We start from the raw sequence: 14,860 nt of genomic DNA on the forward strand, positions 1-14,860 counted from the left end.
GTGTGACATATCGCTCTGATTTCAGGGCTTAAAAATTCAAATTTTGAAAATTGCAAAATTTTCAAAATTTTCGCCAAATTTCCGTTTTTTTCACAAATAAACGCAAGTGATATCGAAGAAATTTTTCCACAATCATGAAGTACAATATGTCACGAAAAAACAATCTCAGAATCAGGGGGATCCGTTGAAGCGTTCGAGAGTAATTACCTCATAAAGTGACAGTGGTCAGAATTGTAAAAATTGGCCCGGTCATTAACGTGCAAACCACCCGCGGGGCTTAAGGGGTTAATGCAGTTTCTAAAATCAGAAAGAATTGAATTCAATGTTTTTTGTTCATTTTGCTTGTTTGTCGGATTTTGGGATGGACTCTTTGGCTTTGCTTTTCTTCTCCTCATTGGATTTTTCATGTTCAAAGTTGCAGAAGCCAGATTACAAGCTCATTTTGGTTCAACTTCAGCAACTGTGCATTGCATTGCCATGTAATGTGATGCAATGCTATCTTTCTAGCTCTCCCTTTTTACTTCCTTTTGGATAAACAGACATATTAGGCAAGCATTTTGGAGCTTTCACCTAAATAACTACAGGTGGTGAGATAAGCTGCACAATATAATTGACCTTTCAGTATATTGTTGCACACACACCATCTATTTAGCAAATGCCCTTGTTATCAACAGCAGCCTTTTAAACTCACCTGAGCTAACAGGTATGTGCGCTGGTTACTCTGCTGCGCTTAAAATTTATTTTTTGGTTTGCTACAATGCCTTTTCTGAAACGTTGTCTCCTTCTGCTGGAACACTGACTTCTTTCATTTAATGCCTGCAGACTATAAAAGAGAACCCAACCCAAAAAGTTTGGTTGATTAGTCTGTGGCATTCTGTTAAACTGTTGCTTATGGCGGTCTCGTGAGCTTCTCAGCGACATTCAGCCAGCCAGGTATCCTGCCTGCAGTAGATGGAATGTGGCAATGGAACGCTGGCTGCGCGTGTCATAATAGGCTCTGAGCCTTTATATACCTGTGCACAGCAGCAGCCACCTTCAGTCTGCTGCTGGACAGCCAGCAGCAGCAGCAGGAGAGGTATGTAATCAGGAGCCCTCCTGCTAAGGGTAGACAGCTGCTCGTTCCACCCCACCCCCCGCCTTAATTGGTTCTCCTCCCTTCCAACGGTGTTGAGGCGGGTGGGAACAGCAGGGGGTGAAGGTGCTGTGTTTAAAGAGGTGGAGTTATGCAGATCTAAAATGCGTGGATTGCAGCAGCAGCAAGCCGAAAAGTGCAGGCATGTAAGGGATCTAGAGGTTGACAACATGTCTTCTTAACGGGAGTCCAGGAGCTCATCTCCACAAATGGACTTTTCAGGATCCTTGGGTGGCTCCGTAGTTTGAAACCAATTCTGGTTATCGCTTCTCGGCCTTTTGGCTAAGATCAAGTGTAGTATCTGTTCTTATCAGTTTAATATCTGATACGTCCCCTATCTGGGGACCATATATTAAATGGATTTTTAGAACAGGGAGATGGAAAAAGAGCTTGCTCTGTCCACTCCACGCATTGACCTGGTATTGCAGTATCTCCAGGACCGGTGCATCCCTTCTTTAATGCAGTTTCTAAAATCAGAAAGAATTGAATTCAATGTTTTTTGTTCATTTTGCTTGTTTGTCGGATTTTGGGATGGACTCTTTGGCTTTGCTTTTCTTCTCCTCATTGGATTTTTCATGTTCAAAGTTGCAGAAGCCAGATTACAAGCTCATTTTGGTTCAACTTCAGCAACTGTGCATTGCATTGCCATGTAATGTGATGCAATGCTATCTTTCTAGCTCTCCCTTTTTACTTCCTTTTGGATAAACAGACATATTAGGCAAGCATTTTGGAGCTTTCACCTAAATAACTACAGGTGGTGAGATAAGCTGCACAATATAATTGACCTTTCAGTATATTGTTGCACACACACCATCTATTTAGCAAATGCCCTTGTTATCAACAGCAGCCTTTTAAACTCACCTGAGCTAACAGGTATGTGCGCTGGTTACTCTGCTGCGCTTAAAATTTCTTTTTTGGTTTGCTACAATGCCTTTTCTGAAACGTTGTCTCCTTCTGCTGGAACACTGACTTCTTTCATTTAATGCCTGCAGACTATAAAAGAGAACCCAACCCAAAAAGTTTGGTTGATTAGTCTGTGGCATTCTGTTAAACTGTTGCTTATGGCGGTCTCTGTGAGCTTCTCAGCGACATTCAGCCAGCCAGGTATCCTGCCTGCAGTAGATGGAATGTGGCAATGGAACGCTGGCTGCGCGTGTCATAATAGGCTCTGAGCCTTTATATACCTGTGCACAGCAGCAGCCACCTTCAGTCTGCTGCTGGACAGCCAGCAGCAGCAGCAGCAGGAGAGGTATGTAATCAGGAGCCCTCCTGCTAAGGGTAGACAGCTGCTCGTTCCACCCCACCCCCCGCCTTAATTGGTTCTCCTCCCTTCCAACGGTGTTGAGGCGGGTGGGAACAGCAGGGGGTGAAGGTGCTGTGTTTAAAGAGGTGGAGTTATGCAGATCTAAAACGCGTGGATTGCAGCAGCAGCAAGCCGAAAAGTGCAGGCATGTAAGGGATCTAGAGGTTGACAACATGTCTTCTTAACGGGAGTCCAGGAGCTCATCTCCACAAATGGACTTTTCAGGATCCTTGGGTGGCTCCGTAGTTTGAAACCAATTCTGGTTATCGCTTCTCGGCCTTTTGGCTAAGATCAAGTGTAGTATCTGTTCTTATCAGTTTAATATCTGATACGTCCCCTATCTGGGGACCATATATTAAATGGATTTTTAGAACAGGGAGATGGAAAAAGAGCTTGCTCTGTCCACTCCACGCATTGACCTGGTATTGCAGTATCTCCAGGACCGGTGCACCCCTTCTTTAATGCAGTTTCTAAAATCAGAAAGAATTGAATTCAATGTTTTTTGTTCATTTTGCTTGTTTGTCGGATTTTGGGATGGACTCTTTGGCTTTGCTTTTCTTCTCCTCATTGGATTTTTCATGTTCAAAGTTGCAGAAGCCAGATTACAAGCTCATTTTGGTTCAACTTCAGCAACTGTGCATTGCATTGCCATGTAATGTGATGCAATGCTATCTTTCTAGCTCTCCCTTTTTACTTCCTTTTGGATAAACAGACATATTAGGCAAGCATTTTGGAGCTTTCACCTAAATAACTACAGGTGGTGAGATAAGCTGCACAATATAATTGACCTTTCAGTATATTGTTGCACACACACCATCTATTTAGCAAATGCCCTTGTTATCAACAGCAGCCTTTTAAACTCACCTGAGCTAACAGGTATGTGCGCTGGTTACTCTGCTGCGCTTAAAATTTCTTTTTTGGTTTGCTACAATGCCTTTTCTGAAACGTTGTCTCCTTCTACTGGAACACTGAGTTCTTTCATTTAATGCCTGCAGACTATAAAAGAGAACCCAACCCAAAAAGTTTGGTTGATTAGTCTGTGGCATTCTGTTAAACTGTTGCTTATGGCGGTCTCTGTGAGCTTCTCAGCGACATTCAGCCAGCCAGGTATCCTGCCTGCAGTAGATGGAATGTGGCAATGGAACGCTGGCTGCGCGTGTCATAATAGGCTCTGAGCCTTTATATACCTGTGCACAGCAGCAGCCACATTCAGTCTGCTGCTGGACAGCCAGCAGCAGCAGCAGCAGCAGGAGAGGTATGTAATCAGGAGCCCTCCTGCTAAGGGTAGACAGCTGCTCGTTCCACCGCACCCCCCGCCTTAATTGGTTCTCCTCCCTTCCAACGGTGTTGAGGCGGGTGGGAACAGCAGGGGGTGAAGGTGCTGTGTTTAAAGAGGTGGAGTTATGCAGATCTAAAACGCGTGGATTGCAGCAGCAGCAAGCCGAAAAGTGCAGGCATGTAAGGGATCTAGAGGTTGACAACATGTCTTCTTAACGGGAGTACAGGAGCTCATCTCCACAAATGGACTTTTCAGGATCCTTGGGTGGCTCCGTAGTTTGAAACCAATTCTGGTTATCGCTTCTCGGCCTTTTGGCTAAGATCAAGTGTAGTATCTGTTCTTATCAGTTTAATATCTGATACGTCCCCTATCTGGGGACCATATATTAAATGGATTTTTAGAACAGGGAGATGGAAAAAGAGCTTGCTCTGTCCACTCCACGCATTGACCTGGTATTGTAGTATCTCTAGGACCGGTGCACCCCTTCTTTAATGCAGTTTCTAAAATCAGAAAGAATTGAATTCAATGTTTTTTGTTCATTTTGCTTGTTTGTCGGATTTTGGGATGGACTCTTTGGCTTTGCTTTTCTTCTCCTCATTGGATTTTTCATGGTCAAAGTTGCAGAAGCCAGATTACAAGCTCATTTTGGTTCAACTTCAGCAACTGTGCATTGCATTGCCATGTAATGTGATGCAATGCTATCTTTCTAGCTCTCCCTTTTTACTTCCTTTTGGATAAACAGACATATTAGGCAAGCATTTTGGAGCTTTCACCTAAATAACTACAGGTGGTGAGATAAGCTGCACAATATAATTGACCTTTCAGTATATTGTTGCACACACACCATCTATTTAGCAAATGCCCTTGTTATCAACAACAGCCTTTTAAACTCACCTGAGCTAACAGGTATGTGCGCTGGTTACTCTGCTGCGCTTAAAATTTCTTTTTTGGTTTGCTACAATGCCTTTTCTGAAACGTTGTCTCCTTCTGCTGGAACACTGACTTCTTTCATTTAATGCCTGCAGACTATAAAAGAGAACCCAACCCAAAAAGTTTGGTTGATTAGTCTGTGGCATTCTGTTAAACTGTTGCTTATGGCGGTCTCTGTGAGCTTCTCAGCGACATTCAGCCAGCCAGGTATCCTGCCTGCAGTAGATGGAATGTGGCAATGGAACGCTGGCTGCGCGTGTCATAATAGGCTCTGAGCCTTTATATACCTGTGCACAGCAGCAGCCACCTTCAGTCTGCTGCTGGACAGCCAGCAGCAGCAGCAGCAGGAGAGGTATGTAATCAGGAGCCCTCCTGCTAAGGGTAGACAGCTGCTCGTTCCACCCCACCCCCCGCCTTAATTGGTTCTCCTCCCTGCCAACGGTGTTGAGGCGGGTGGGAACAGCAGGGGGTGAAGGTGCTGTGTTTAAAGAGGTGGAGTTATGCAGATCTAAAACGCGTGGATTGCAGCAGCAGCAAGCAGAAAAGTGCAGGCATGTAAGGGATCTAGAGGTTGACAACATGTCTTCTTAACGGGAGTCCAGGAGCTCATCTCCACAAATGGACTTTTCAGGATCCTTGGGTGGCTCCGTAGTTTGAAACCAATTCTGGTTATCGCTTCTCGGCCTTTTGGCTAAGATCAAGTGCAGTGATCTAGCGGTTTCTGCCTTGGTCTTGGCTGGGAGGCGCTTGGGGTACCCGGCTCCTTGGCCTGGGGGGATCGCTACACTTATCGGTGGAGCTAAACCCCCCTGCTGCTATTAGGGAGTCGGATTAGTCCCTGGGCAACGAGAGGCGATCACCTTGTCACCACACATAGCTGTGGGGGGCAACTGTCGCCACACATAGCTGTGGTGGCAACATTTGGAGGATTAAAAGGAAAAAACGGAAGGAAAACGGATCGTTGAGATGGAGTTTTGGAAAAAGAAGAGATGCTTACGTTTTTTTGTGAAACGGGAGACGGAAGAAACTTTTTTGGAAGAAAAATGGATTCTGGAAATTTTGAGGAAATATGAAGTTTTGGAGAAGGATATCTACTGTATGCAAGAAATAAAGCAAGGTAAAGTTTGTGATGTGACTCTAGTTTCTGAGGAAAAGTGCATTCATTTTTTCAAAGGCTGGAGTGAAGAGGATTCTGGGAAAATTGGAGTAAGTGCATCATTCATGGGGAAACCGAAGAGTGTGATAATTTACATGGACAATCCGTTTGTGGAAATAGAGGAGATAATGGTTTTTTTGGAATCTAAATGTAAGATGGTAAAGTTTCAGAAATTATACAGGAACAAAGTTGGTATTTGGAACGGAAAGAGACGTTTTTTGGTGTGGACAACAGGAGAAGAAAATTTGCATAATGGGAGGATTATGGTAAACGGGAGTTCTGGGTATTGTTACATGGAAAGCAGCAAAGGAACTTTTGAAAAGAACTTTGGAGGACAAAAGGAAGATATTGGTGATAAAATGAAGAAGGAAGTTGATGCCATAATTATAGAGGAGAATAAGCAGGGAAAAGAAGTTGAAAGTTTAAAGGTGAAATTGAAGAAAAAGGTAACGGTACAGGAAAATTGTGGATCAAGGAAAGTATCTGGTGAAAAGAAAGAAGTAAAAGAGGAAAAGGGTAAAGTGTTGGAGAAGGTGGTGACTTTCAGAGATGATGAGGAAGAGTATGATAGGGAACAGATGCGGTTAGAGCATGAGGAGGAAGAAAAGAAGTTAAGGGGTTTTGTTGGGAGGAAAGTAAAAGAGAAAAAGGGGATATTTAGTTTGGGAAACCGGGTGAAGTAATGTCAGTGGTGATTTGTTTGGAAACTGTTGAAACTGCAAAGGAATTGTTATGTTTAACTTTATATATATTAATTCAAATGAAAAAATATAAATATAATATCTAAACACGATGATGGAACTAAAATCTTGAGTTTGGTGATATACGATTTAAGATTATAAAACTTAATTTCTGAGTGTTTGGAAAGAAAGAAAAAGAAAAAAAAAAAAAAAAAAAAAAAAAAATCTGTTCTTATCAGTTTAATATCTGATACGTCCCCTATCTGGGGACCATATATTAAATGGATTTTTAGAACAGGGAGATGGAAAAAGAGCTTGCTCTGTCCACTCCACGCATTGACCTGGTATTGCAGTATCTCCAGGACCGGTGCACCCCTTCTTTAATGCAGTTTCTAAAATCAGAAAGAATTGAATTCAATGTTTTTTGTTCATTTTGCTTGTTTGTCGGATTTTGGGATGGACTCTTTGGCTTTGCTTTTCTTCTCCTCATTGGATTTTTCATGTTCAAAGTTGCAGAAGCCAGATTACAAGCTCATTTTGGTTCAACTTCAGCAACTGTGCATTGCATTGCCATGTAATGTGATGCAATGCTATCTTTCTAGCTCTCCCTTTTTACTTCCTTTTGGATAAACAGACATATTAGGCAAGCATTTTGGAGCTTTCACCTAAATAACTACAGGTGGTGAGATAAGCTGCACAATATAATTGACCTTTCAGTATATTGTTGCACACACACCATCTATTTAGCAAATGCCCTTGTTATCAACAGCAGCCTTTTAAACTCACCTGAGCTAACAGGTATGTGCGCTGGTTACTCTGCTGCGCTTAAAATTTATTTTTTGGTTTGCTACAATGCCTTTTCTGAAACGTTGTCTCCTTCTGCTGGAACACTGACTTCTTTCATTTAATGCCTGCAGACTATAAAAGAGAACCCAACCCAAAAAGTTTGGTTGATTAGTCTGTGGCATTCTGTTAAACTGTTGCTTATGGCGGTCTCTGTGAGCTTCTCAGCGACATTCAGCCAGCCAGGTATCCTGCCTGCAGTAGATGGAATGTGGCAATGGAACGCTGGCTGCGCGTGTCATAATAGGCTCTGAGCCTTTATATACCTGTGCACAGCAGTAGCCACCTTCAGTCTGCTGCTGGACAGCCAGCAGCAGCAGCAGCAGGAGAGGTATGTAATCAGGAGCCCTCCTGCTAAGGGTAGACAGCTGCTCGTTCCACCCCACCCCCCGCCTTAATTGGTTCTCCTCCCTTCCAACGGTGTTGAGGCGGGTGGGAACAGCAGGGGGTGAAGGTGCTGTGTTTAAAGAGGTGGAGTTATGCAGATCTAAAACGCGTGGATTGCAGCAGCAGCAAGCCGAAAAGTGCAGGCATGTAAGGGATCTAGAGGTTGACAACATGTCTTCTTAACGGGAGTCCAGGAGCTCATCTCCACAAATGGACTTTTCAGGATCCTTGGGTGGCTCCGTAGTTTGAAACCAATTCTGGTTATCGCTTCTCGGCCTTTTGGCTAAGATCAAGTGTAGTATCTGTTCTTATCAGTTTAATATCTGATACGTCCCCTATCTGGGGACCATATATTAAATGGATTTTTAGAACAGGGAGATGGAAAAAGAGCTTGCTCTGTCCACTCCACGCATTGACCTGGTATTGCAGTATCTCCAGGACCGGTGCACCCCTTCTTTAATGCAGTTTCTAAAATCAGAAAGAATTGAATTCAATGTTTTTTGTTCATTTTGCTTGTTTGTCGGATTTTGGGATGGACTCTTTGGCTTTGCTTTTCTTCTCCTCATTGGATTTTTCATGTTCAAAGTTGCAGAAGCCAGATTACAAGCTCATTTTGGTTCAACTTCATCAACTGTGCATTGCATTGCCATGTAATGTGATGCAATGCTATCTTTCTAGCTCTCCCTTTTTACTTCCTTTTGGATAAACAGACATATTAGGCAAGCATTTTGGAGCTTTCACCTAAATAACTACAGGTGGTGAGATAAGCTGCACAATATAATTGACCTTTCAGTATATTGTTGCACACACACCATCTATTTAGCAAATGCCCTTGTTATCAACAGCAGCCTTTTAAACTCACCTGAGCTAACAGGTATGTGCGCTGGTTACTCTGCTGCGCTTAAAATTTCTTTTTTGGTTTGCTACAATGCCTTTTCTGAAACGTTGTCTCCTTCTGCTGGAACACTGACTTCTTTCATTTAATGCCTGCAGACTATAAAAGAGAACCCAACCCAAAAAGTTTGGTTGATTAGTCTGTGGCATTCTGTTAAACTGTTGCTTATGGCGGTCTCTGTGAGCTTCTCAGAGACATTCAGCCAGCCAGGTATCCTGCCTGCAGTAGATGGAATGTGGCAATGGAACGCTGGCTGCGCGTGTCATAATAGGCTCTGAGCCTTTATATACCTGTGCACAGCAGCAGCCACCTTCAGTCTGCTGCTGGACAGCCAGCAGCAGCAGCAGCAGGAGAGGTATGTAATCAGGAGCCCTCCTGCTAAGGGTAGACAGCTGCTCGTTCCACCCCACCCCCCGCCTTAATTGGTTCTCCTCCCTTCCAACGGTGTTGAGGCGGGTGGGAACTGCAGGGGGTGAAGGTGCTGTGTTTAAAGAGGTGGAGTTATGCAGATCTAAAACGCGTGGATTGCAGCAGCAGCAAGCCGAAAAGTGCAGGCATGTAAGGGATCTAGAGGTTGACAACATGTCTTCTTAACGGGAGTCCAGGAGCTCATCTCCACAAATGGACTTTTCAGGATCCTTGGGTGGCTCCGTAGTTTGAAACCAATTCTGGTTATCGCTTCTCGGCCTTTTGGCTAAGATCAAGTGTAGTATCTGTTCTTATCAGTTTAATATCTGATACGTCCCCTATCTGGGGACCATATATTAAATGGATTTTTAGAACAGGGAGATGGAAAAAGAGCTTGCTCTGTCCACTCCACGCATTGACCTGGTATTGCAGTATCTCCAGGACCGGTGCACCCCTTCTTTAATGCAGTTTCTAAAATCAGAAAGAATTGAATTCAATGTTTTTTGTTCATTTTGCTTGTTTGTCGGATTTTGGGATGGACTCTTTGGCTTTGCTTTTCTTCTCCTCATTGGATTTTTCATGTTCAAAGTTGCAGAAGCCAGATTACAAGCTCATTTTGGTTCAACTTCAGCAACTGTGCATTGCATTGCCATGTAATGTGATGCAATGCTATCTTTCTAGCTCTCCCTTTTTACTTCCTTTTGGATAAACAGACATATTAGGCAAGCATTTTGGAGCTTTCACCTAAATAACTACAGGTGGTGAGATAAGCTGCACAATATAATTGACCTTTCAGTATATTGTTGCACACACACCATCTATTTAGCAAATGCCCTTGTTATCAACAGCAGCCTTTTAAACTCACCTGAGCTAACAGGTATGTGCGCTGGTTACTCTGCTGCGCTTAAAATTTATTTTTTGGTTTGCTACAATGCCTTTTCTGAAACGTTGTCTCCTTCTGCTGGAACACTGACTTCTTTCATTTAATGCCTGCAGACTATAAAAGAGAACCCAACCCAAAAAGTTTGGTTGATTAGTCTGTGGCATTCTGTTAAACTGTTGCTTATGGCGGTCTCTGTGAGCTTCTCAGCGACATTCAGCCAGCCAGGTATCCTGCCTGCAGTAGATGGAATGTGGCAATGGAACGCTGGCTGCGCGTGTCATAATAGGCTCTGAGCCTTTATATACCTGTGCACAGCAGTAGCCACCTTCAGTCTGCTGCTGGACAGCCAGCAGCAGCAGCAGCAGGAGAGGTATGTAATCAGGAGCCCTCCTGCTAAGGGTAGACAGCTGCTCGTTCCACCCCACCCCCCGCCTTAATTGGTTCTCCTCCCTTCCAACGGTGTTGAGGCGGGTGGGAACAGCAGGGGGTGAAGGTGCTGTGTTTAAAGAGGTGGAGTTATGCAGATCTAAAACGCGTGGATTGCAGCAGCAGCAAGCCGAAAAGTGCAGGCATGTAAGGGATCTAGAGGTTGACAACATGTCTTCTTAACGGGAGTCCAGGAGCTCATCTCCACAAATGGACTTTTCAGGATCCTTGGGTGGCTCCGTAGTTTGAAACCAATTCTGGTTATCGCTTCTCGGCCTTTTGGCTAAGATCAAGTGTAGTATCTGTTCTTATCAGTTTAATATCTGATACGTCCCCTATCTGGGGACCATATATTAAATGGATTTTTAGAACAGGGAGATGGAAAAAGAGCTTGCTCTGTCCACTCCACGCATTGACCTGGTATTGCAGTATCTCCAGGACCGGTGCACCCCTTCTTTAATGCAGTTTCTAAAATCAGAAAGAATTGAATTCAATGTTTTTTGTTCATTTTGCTTGTTTGTCGGATTTTGGGATGGACTCTTTGGCTTTGCTTTTCTTCTCCTCATTGGATTTTTCATGTTCAAAGTTGCAGAAGCCAGATTACAAGCTCATTTTGGTTCAACTTCAGCAACTGTGCATTGCATTGCCATGTAATGTGATGCAATGCTATCTTTCTAGCTCTCCCTTTTTACTTCCTTTTGGATAAACAGACATATTAGGCAAGCATTTTGGAGCTTTCACCTAAATAACTACAGGTGGTGAGATAAGCTGCACAATATAATTGACCTTTCAGTATATTGTTGCACACACACCATCTATTTAGCAAATGCCCTTGTTATCAACAGCAGCCTTTTAAACTCACCTGAGCTAACAGGTATGTGCGCTGGTTACTCTGCTGCGCTTAAAATTTCTTTTTTGGTTTGCTACAATGCCTTTTCTGAAACGTTGTCTCCTTCTGCTGGAACACTGACTTCTTTCATTTAATGCCTGCAGACTATAAAAGAGAACCCAACCCAAAAAGGTTTGGTTGATTAGTCTGTGGCATTCTGTTAAACTGTTGCTTATGGCGGTCTCTGTGAGCTTCTCAGCGACATTCAGCCAGCCAGGTATCCTGCCTGCAGTAGATGGAATGTGGCAATGGAACGCTGGCTGCGCGTGTCATAATAGGCTCTGAGCCTTTATATACCTGTGCACAGCAGCAGCCACCTTCAGTCTGCTGCTGGACAGCCAGCAGCAGCAGCAGCAGGAGAGGTATGTAATCAGGAGCCCTCCTGCTAAGGGTAGACAGCTGCTCGTTCCACCCCACCCCCCGCCTTAATTGGTTCTCCTCCCTTCCAACGGTGTTGAGGCGGGTGGGAACAGCAGGGGGTGAAGGTGCTGTGTTTAAAGAGGTGGAGTTATGCAGATCTAAAATGCGTGGATTGCAGCAGCAGCAAGCCGAAAAGTGCAGGCATGTAAGGGATCTAGAGGTTGACAACATGTCTTCTTAACGGGAGTCCAGGAGCTCATCTCCACAAATGGACTTTTTAGGATCCTTGGGTGGCTCCGTAGTTTGAAACCAATTCTGGTTATCGCTTCTCGGCCTTTTTTGCTAAGATCAAGTGTAGTATCTGTTCTTATCAGTTTAATATCTGATACGTCCCCTATCTGGGGACCATATATTAAATGGATTTTTAGAACAGGGAGATGGAAAAAGAGCTTGCTCTGTCCACTCCACGCATTGACCTGGTATTGCAGTATCTCCAGGACCGGTGCACCCCTTCTTTAATGCAGTTTCTAAAATCAGAAAGAATTGAATTCAATGTTTTTTGTTCATTTTGCTTGTTTGTCGGATTTTGGGATGGACTCTTTGGCTCTGCTTTTCTTCTCCTCATTGGATTTTTCATGTTCAAAGTTGCAGAAGCCAGATTACAAGCTCATTTTGGTTCAACTTCAGCAACTGTGCATTGCATTGCCATGTAATGTGATGCAATGCTATCTTTCTAGCTCTCCCTTTTTACTTCCTTTTGGATAAACAGACATATTAGGCAAGCATTTTGGAGCTTTCACCTAAATAACTACAGGTGGTGAGATAAGCTGCACAATATAATTGACCTTTCAGTATATTGTTGCACACACACCATCTATTTAGCAAATGCCCTTGTTATCAACAGCAGCCTTTTAAACTCACCTGAGCTAACAGGTATGTGCGCTGGTTACTCTGCTGCGCTTAAAATTTCTTTTTTGGTTTGCTACAATGCCTTTTCTGAAACGTTGTCTCCTTCTGCTGGAACACTGACTTCTTTCATTTAATGCCTGCAGACTATAAAAGAGAACCCAACCCAAAAAGTTTGGTTGATTAGTCTGTGGCATTCTGTTAAACTGTTGCTTATGGCGGTCTCTGTGAGCTTCTCAGCGACATTCAGCCAGCCAGGTATCCTGCCTGCAGTAGATGGAATGTGGCAATGGAACGCTGGCTGCGCGTGTCATAATAGGCTCTGAGCCTTTATATACCTGTGCACAGCAGCAGCCACCTTCAGTCTGCTGCTGGACAGCCAGCAGCAGCAGCAGCAGGAGAGGTATGTAATCAGGAGCCCTCCTGCTAAGGGTAGACAGCTGCTCGTTCCACCCCACCCCCCGCCTTAATTGGTTCTCCTCCCTTCCAACGGTGTTGAGGCGGGTGGGAACAGCAGGGGGTGAAGGTGCTGTGTTTAAAGAGGTGGAGTTATGCAGATCTAAAACGCGTGGATTGCAGCAGCAGCAAGCCGAAAAGTGCAGGCATGTAAGGGATCTAGAGGTTGACAACATGTCTTCTTAACGGGAGTCCAGGAGCTCATCTCCACAAATGGACTTTTCAGGATCCTTGGGTGGCTCCGTAGTTTGAAACCAATTCTGGTTATCGCTTCTCGGCCTTTTGGCTAAGATCAAGTGTAGTATCTGTTCTTATCAGTTTAATATCTGATACGTCCCCTATCTGGGGACCATATATTAAATGGATTTTTAGAACAGGGAGATGGAAAAAGAGCTTGCTCTGTCCACTCCACGCATTGACCTGGTATTGCAGTATCTCCAGGACCGGTGCACCCCTTCTTTAATGCAGTTTCTAAAATCAGAAAGAATTGAATTCAATGTTTTTTGTTCATTTTGCTTGTTTGTCGGATTTTGGGATGGACTCTTTGGCTTTGCTTTTCTTCTCCTCATTGGATTTTTCATGTTCAAAGTTGCAGAAGCCAGATTACAAGCTCATTTTGGTTCAACTTCAGCAACTGTGCATTGCATTGCCATGTAATGTGATGCAATGCTATCTTTCTAGCTCTCCCTTTTTACTTCCTTTTGGATAAACAGACATATTAGGCAAGCATTTTGGAGCTTTCACCTAAATAACTACAGGTGGTGAGATAAGCTGCACAATATAATTGACCTTTCAGTATATTGTTGCACACACACCATCTATTTAGCAAATGCCCTTGTTATCAACAGCAGCCTTTTAAACTCACCTGAGCTAACAGGTATGTGCGCTGGTTACTCTGCTGCGCTTAAAATTTCTTTTTTGGTTTGCTACAATGCCTTTTCTGAAACGTTGTCTCCTTCTGCTGGAACACTGACTTCTTTCATTTAATGCCTGCAGACTATAAAAGAGAACCCAACCCAAAAAGTTTGGTTGATTAGTCTGTGGCATTCTGTTAAACTGTTGCTTATGGCGGTCTCTGTGAGCTTCTCAGAGACATTCAGCCAGCCAGGTATCCTGCCTGCAGTAGATGGAATGTGGCAATGGAACGCTGGCTGCGCGTGTCATAATAGGCTCTGAGCCTTTATATACCTGTGCACAGCAGCAGCCACCTTCAGTCTGCTGCTGGACAGCCAGCAGCAGCAGCAGCAGGAGAGGTATGTAATCAGGAGCCCTCCTGCTAAGGGTAGACAGCTGCTCGTTCCACCCCACCCCCCGCCTTAATTGGTTCTCCTCCCTTCCAACGGTGTTGAGGCGGGTGGGAACAGCAGGGGGTGAAGGTGCTGTGTTTAAAGAGGTGGAGTTATGCAGATCTAAAACGCGTGGATTGCAGCAGCAGCAAGCCGAAAAGTGCAGGCATGTAAGGGATCTAGAGGTTGACAACATGTCTTCTTAACGGGAGTCCAGGAGCTCATCTCCACAAATGGACTTTTCAGGATCCTTGGGTGGCTCCGTAGTTTGAAACCAATTCTGGTTATCGCTTCTCGGCCTTTTGGCTAAGATCAAGTGTAGTATCTGTTCTTATCAGTTTAATATCTGATACGTCCCCTATCTGGGGACCATATATTAAATGGATTTTTAGAACAGGGAGATGGAAAAAGAGCTTGCTCTGTCCACTCCACGCATTGACCTGGTATTGCAGTATCTCCAGGACCGGTGCACCCCTTCTTTAATGCAGTTTCTAAAATCAGAAAGAATTGAATTCAATGTTTTTTGTTCATTTTGCTTGTTTGTCGGATTTTGGGATGGACTCTTTGGCTTTGCTTTTCTTCTCCTCATTGGATTTTTCATGTTCAAAGTTGCAGAAGCCAGATTACAAGCTCATTTTGGT

General features: G+C 44.0%; 9 non-coding genes and 1 pseudogene across 9 annotated transcripts; all 10 read left to right on the forward strand.

Moving 5' to 3' along the window:
• Nucleotides 1-1,394: 1,394 nt before the first annotated feature.
• Nucleotides 1,395-1,585, forward strand: LOC141242652 (U2 spliceosomal RNA). The gene has a single exon (XR_012307050.1). It is a non-coding gene; the product is annotated as a U2 spliceosomal RNA (small nuclear RNA).
• Nucleotides 1,586-2,700: 1,115 nt separating this feature from the next.
• Nucleotides 2,701-2,891, forward strand: LOC141242515 (U2 spliceosomal RNA). Its single transcript, XR_012306922.1, has one exon. It is a non-coding gene; the product is annotated as a U2 spliceosomal RNA (small nuclear RNA).
• A 1,118-nt stretch (nt 2,892-4,009) lies between these two features.
• Nucleotides 4,010-4,200, forward strand: LOC141242681 (U2 spliceosomal RNA). Its single transcript, XR_012307077.1, has one exon. It is a non-coding gene; the product is annotated as a U2 spliceosomal RNA (small nuclear RNA).
• A 2,443-nt stretch (nt 4,201-6,643) lies between these two features.
• Nucleotides 6,644-6,858, forward strand: LOC141242726 (U2 spliceosomal RNA; annotated as a pseudogene).
• Nucleotides 6,859-7,973: 1,115 nt separating this feature from the next.
• On the forward strand, nt 7,974-8,164 carry LOC141242518 (U2 spliceosomal RNA). Its single transcript, XR_012306924.1, has one exon. It is a non-coding gene; the product is annotated as a U2 spliceosomal RNA (small nuclear RNA).
• Nucleotides 8,165-9,279: 1,115 nt separating this feature from the next.
• Nucleotides 9,280-9,470, forward strand: LOC141242519 (U2 spliceosomal RNA). The gene has a single exon (XR_012306925.1). It is a non-coding gene; the product is annotated as a U2 spliceosomal RNA (small nuclear RNA).
• Nucleotides 9,471-10,585: 1,115 nt separating this feature from the next.
• On the forward strand, nt 10,586-10,776 carry LOC141242520 (U2 spliceosomal RNA). The gene has a single exon (XR_012306926.1). It is a non-coding gene; the product is annotated as a U2 spliceosomal RNA (small nuclear RNA).
• Nucleotides 10,777-11,892: 1,116 nt separating this feature from the next.
• On the forward strand, nt 11,893-12,084 carry LOC141242691 (U2 spliceosomal RNA). The gene has a single exon (XR_012307087.1). It is a non-coding gene; the product is annotated as a U2 spliceosomal RNA (small nuclear RNA).
• A 1,115-nt stretch (nt 12,085-13,199) lies between these two features.
• On the forward strand, nt 13,200-13,390 carry LOC141242521 (U2 spliceosomal RNA). Its single transcript, XR_012306927.1, has one exon. It is a non-coding gene; the product is annotated as a U2 spliceosomal RNA (small nuclear RNA).
• A 1,115-nt stretch (nt 13,391-14,505) lies between these two features.
• Nucleotides 14,506-14,696, forward strand: LOC141242522 (U2 spliceosomal RNA). The gene has a single exon (XR_012306928.1). It is a non-coding gene; the product is annotated as a U2 spliceosomal RNA (small nuclear RNA).
• Nucleotides 14,697-14,860: the final 164 nt, after the last annotated feature.

This window comes from Phyllobates terribilis, unplaced genomic scaffold (assembly GCF_046119375.1).
Source record: "Phyllobates terribilis strain yellow unplaced genomic scaffold, ASM4611937v1 Scaffold_1049__1_contigs__length_452226, whole genome shotgun sequence".
Taxonomy (NCBI): domain Eukaryota; kingdom Metazoa; phylum Chordata; class Amphibia; order Anura; family Dendrobatidae; genus Phyllobates; species Phyllobates terribilis.